Genomic DNA, 5,424 nt, shown 5'->3' with positions numbered 1-5,424 from the left:
CAAGTCCACACTCACAAAAAGAGCTGTCTCTTAGCCAAACGAGAGTACACGCATGCCCTAGCCTTATATAGGTTATAGGTTATCACGGGCTATTATCCGCAACTGAACGACTACAGCGCGCCTATTTTGCTTTGTGAGGTGGGTGGCTAATCCTGCCACCCCAGCTCCTCAAGGTATTGTATCAAACCTCTGATGTCACCCATGACCTCGGGGAGAGTCCTCGATGACCCCAGGTGTTTGGCCCGGTATGTGGCCACACTCCAGAATGACGTGTGCGGCTGTTTCATCTGCCTCCATGCAGGCTCTGCACAGTGGGCTGTCGGTGACACCTATATTAAACAGATGCTTGTTAAAAGGGCCGTGACCCGTTAGTACATGAGTTATTTTCCATAACCTAGGTCGTGGAAGTTTTACTAGCTTGCGAGAGAGCTTGGGGTCTATTTGAGGTAGAGCTTCTTTTGCTTGTCACCACCCACTCACTTCCATCCAGTACTTATTTTGTAATTCCTTGGTGTGTTGGCGTATAACCATCGTAGGCCAGCTAGGCGGGAGAGGGATAGTTGGTTCTGGTCCTTTTGCTGTCATCGCTGAGCCCCTCCTGGCCAATTAATCAGCGGCATCGTTCCCTCGTAAGTTACTGTGACCCTTTATCCATTGAAGAGTTACTTGGTTGTTATTTTCGCATAACTCCCTCAGACACTGGTGACAGTTGTATATTAGCTTAGAGGTGATAGTGTGGCTTTGTAGGGCTTGTAGTAGTGATTTGCTATCTGAAAGGATGCGGATGGAGTAGTCTTTTACCTTTCGAGCCAAAGTAGCTGTGACTGCTTCTATTATACCCATGCATTCTGCTTGGAAGACAGTGTTATGAGCTCCTAGTGATGCAGCTATTCTTATATTTAGGTCATCCGAGAACACTCCGTATCCCGTGCCCGACCTTGTCTTTGAGCCATCTGTGAAAATCCTGAGGTCTTTTGTACTGAAGTCCTCTTTCAGTTCTTCATACAGCTGTATTTTGTATCTCTTATCGAATATGTATTCCTTTGGAGATCTATCACTTACTGCCAACAGCATAGGCTCCTTTACAATCACCTCATTTAGAACCTCTGGGTGTGCGGATTGAGTGGTTTTTCCAAAGATTTAATGTCTTCAACCTTACTGCGGCGCAGGCCGCCTCTTGTTTTATAAAGAGGTGTAGAGCTGGAAGGTTCAGCATAGCTTCTACAGCCGCGGTAGGTGTGGTTCGCATACATCCTGTGATAGCCATACACGCTAGTCTTTGGAATCGTTGCAGTTTATTACAAGTAGTGTTCAGCTTGGTGCGTGGCCACCAAACAACTGCGCCGTAACATATCATAGGTCGTATCACAGCTGTGTAGAGCCATAGTACGATGTTCGGGGCAAGTCCCCATGTCTTTCCTATCATTCTACGGCATTGGTTAAAGTAGCTGTATTTATTTTTGACTCCAAGAGAGCATGCCCTAGCCTTAATCTACAGATTGTTCCTACTTGTAATGCTTTTATCTACAGATTGTTCCTACTTGTAATCTGTATCTATGAAATTGCAAAACCAAGGACGAGTAGGAATTGAGGATTGAACATCAGCGTAGTATTTCCCTTTATAAGAACTAGTATTTTGCCAACACATTTTCTAGGATGATAAAAGCCGCTGTCTTGCGATCGGAACCAAATCATTAGGACAAACCGTGTAGTTTCGTTGCCTTGAATACCACTATGGCCAGGGACCCAGGCGAGAACGACTTGTATATTTTTAAAGTGACAGCGGAATAGGGCATCTTTAATTTATAATGTCAATGTGTACGTTAGGAAGTAATTTAAGTTATGAACCTAAAATCTATTGAAATAAATGGAGAGCCTTTTATTGTTCGGTAAACGGCGAAATAGAATGAAACTCAATGAATCTATCGGAATAATAGGTACCTACTTATGTTATAAGATGCAGCGTGTTTCGGAGAATGTTTCAGTAAGTTATAAAATGATATGTTTGTGGTAACTTATCCGGAACCTATATTTTTGACTTGGAAATATTAGCAATACAAATACTTTAGCCAATGACATTTCATTACATAATAAGATAATTCATTTGTTTCATTCTTCCTAGTTTTTGCGTCCTCTTCGTGTTGCAGGGTTTAATCTGACTGGGTAAAATCGGTTTACCCAGTCGACAGTTCTGAGGAAACAAATATAAAAAAAGTGTGTGTGCACACAAGAAGTTTTTTTATACTTCTTTAGCCTAACGAAGCAAAAATCATTAAAACGATTTATTCCTCGTGCTATTCTACATTTTTATAAAGAACAATTTTGTAAAAATCTTGCAAAGATGGCTTTGACAATTAATTATTGAAATAATGAATACGGCTGTATGGGCTTGAGCCCTTTGCCAGTCCTAATAAAGGACGAAGAAACCAAAAAAAAATTAACGAAGGACGCAAACGCATCGCTCTCTATCATAAAAATTTCACTCTCATCATTTTTTCACAACGCGCCTAAAGAAGTATAACTTAAAAAACATACCGACGAATTGAGAATCTCCTCCTTTTTTGAAGTCGGTTAAAAATTGCAGTACCATAGACTTGTAATATACTAGAGTATACACAAAGTGCACGAGAGATAATAACACCCCTAACGAAGATAGAAAAGGAAAGGATTCCCTTTCCTTTTCTATCTTGTCTTCTATTTTCTTCTATTGTTAGTGTTACCGGTTTTGATTGACATTTCGTAAACAGTCACCCACGGTTCGAATTAGCTTCTTACGGCCGTTCCCAATATTCAGTCTATGTCTTACTTGAGATAAGAAATCGTAACTATCGTTGACTTTTCTCTCACCTTATCCGTGCACGCTGTCTGTAAATGGGACGACGTTTAGCTTTCCAGCGATATAAAGTTTGTATAGAAATTGCAATTCACGCGTCCAAATATAAGGCGATAAGAATGACTTATCGGGTATATTGGGACAGCTTCAGATTATTGACAGCTAATTACTGACAGTAGATGGTAGTAATTTATCTCTATCTGTGAATAGTATATTGGGCACGGCCGTTAGTACTTTAAATATGAAACCCTATTAATAATGAAGGGTTATCGCCCTCTCAGGGATATATGTTGGTATAGGCTGAGATTTATAGAGACTGCTCAGACTTATCTAGTGAGTTAATTCGAAGTTCATACTTATAAACATCAGATGGAGGGCGAGCTGAGCGTAATCCTTAGATTAAGGATTGGTCTCCGCTGCGCTCCAACTAGATACCGCACTACCAAAGGATAATACCTTTTTTATTACGGCAACTTTATACTGTATTTGTGTGTGTGCTTCGTGTTATTTTACATAATAAAATACTTACTGAGTATACTGGGTGGCCGAGAAGTTGACGTTCAAAGCTAAAAATTTGAATTTGGCTCATTTTATTGGCCAATGTTCTGGGAAGTTTTTAAAAATAGTTAGAAGCCATAGGCCCCATTTTATTTTATTTTTTGATACCTTGAACATTTTCATGAATTTGGCTGGTGCAGTGCAGTTATCTTGAACTTACGACTCAATTCTAAACTAGTTCCGCATTGTCTAAAGTATTCATAGTTTATTATGTGGTTATTGCAACTGTAGTTAATAATTATTATCAACAATAAATTTAACTAAAAGTGTTCAAAAAATTTGAAAAAAGTCCAAACCACAATTAGGTGAAAAAAGCGAAATCTCCTAAACTACGCCAAATCGTAGAACATACATAGGGGTGATTCGGATACACATGACCATGAGGCTTTCAAACTTTAGCTTGGCCACCCTGTATGTGACCCCAGTGTCTTTCTTATATAGTTATAGTCCAATGCTTTACGTCGATAGGTTATTGAAATGTAAGTAAGCGTTAAAGGATAGATTTGTCTACCTCTAGTAAGTTAAAATAAGGATAGATAGGTTATTGAAAGCGGCCGATAGAGTATTATGATGATTCTTGTCTGGTACTCCGCAGGCCGCCTAAAATTACGTATATATAACATAATTGTATAATATTATATTAAACAGGGTAAGTTCTTATATGATTTAAAAGATGGTTTGTGAATCTGTTATCAGTTCTTCTCTGCATATCAAAGCCCTTTTACGAACTGATGTAGCTTCACAACGTAGCTTTAAATCCTCTATTAAAGATTCTGAAACAGTTAGCTTATTGCCAACATTAAAACACCCAATGTTCTAATAACCATTACATCATCCAAACGAGTGTTGTAATGTTGTACTGAATTTCATAACAACACTCCTAATTTTTTTTTCAATCCCTTCGTGCTCAAAGAGTTTTAACAGACAGCCACATTCTTATTGCTCGATGCGTGGTATCTGTATGAATTTTAAAAAAAGAACATTTTCGTTTACGCGCGTTCCACACTACCAGAACGTCGCGCGCCGTAAAAAAAGTAGGTTATTCGAATCCCCGCCATTTTTCTTAGATATTTTTATTGTTTTGTTTACAAAAAATGAGCGTTTGATTTTAAACGCTGCAAAAAACATAATATTCAAGTGAATTTTAATTATTGCTCTACACAAAATGCAAATTACTACTAAAATAAATAATTCTTTCATTAATACTTAGTATATTTGTATATAATCAGTATTGGATGATATTAGGTTACTATTAGGACTGGTGTTTTAATGTTAGCAGTAAGCTAAATGTTTCAGAATCTTTAAGAGGATTCATATAATGGGTGTAGATAAAGTCTTGTATGCAACTGTTGATAATTAGGTATTAAAACACTCATGTGATAAATTAACTTGCATTAATAACTATTACCACGTGTTGTTGCAACATTATATTAATGTTGTTGTTATATTAATGTCACTTTCTATCTTCTTAATATATATAAATTACGTGACACGTTGTTTGCCGTCGTTGGACTCCTAAACTAAAGAACGGATTTTAATGAGGATTACTTCATTGAGTGCAGTTTGGTCCAACTTGAGAGATAGGATAGTTTTTATTTCGATTTGGGACCCAAAATTATTTTTATTTTCAATATTTGTTTTGTATGGACATACTTGTATGGAGAGAATTTAATGACGCACGGTTTGACAGTACCGCTGTGAAACAATTTGATTATAACAACAGGGAGAATATTTTACGAAATAATTCTTGATGTTTTGAAATATTATTGGCAAATTCCTATAAAACAGTATTTTTTTTACTATCTACAGAACGACGTCTGTCGAGTCAGCTAGTTGTAAATAAATATATTTCTATTTCTAAACTGGAACTCAGCACAGTTTTACCTAAGTAAAGTCTGATTTCAGTACAGTTTGGATAAACAAAATCAGAACGAATATCTTGTTAAGTTGACTGATAAGACACTCAATTCGCCGTATCGCGCTCGCTATCTATATAATCGCAACATTGGTTCATTTAGTGTCGCTGAGTGTTC

The sequence above is a fragment of the Leptidea sinapis genome, chromosome 2 (genome assembly GCF_905404315.1).
Source record: "Leptidea sinapis chromosome 2, ilLepSina1.1, whole genome shotgun sequence".
Classification (NCBI taxonomy): domain Eukaryota; kingdom Metazoa; phylum Arthropoda; class Insecta; order Lepidoptera; family Pieridae; genus Leptidea; species Leptidea sinapis.
Note: the sequence above shows the minus strand (reverse complement) of the source record.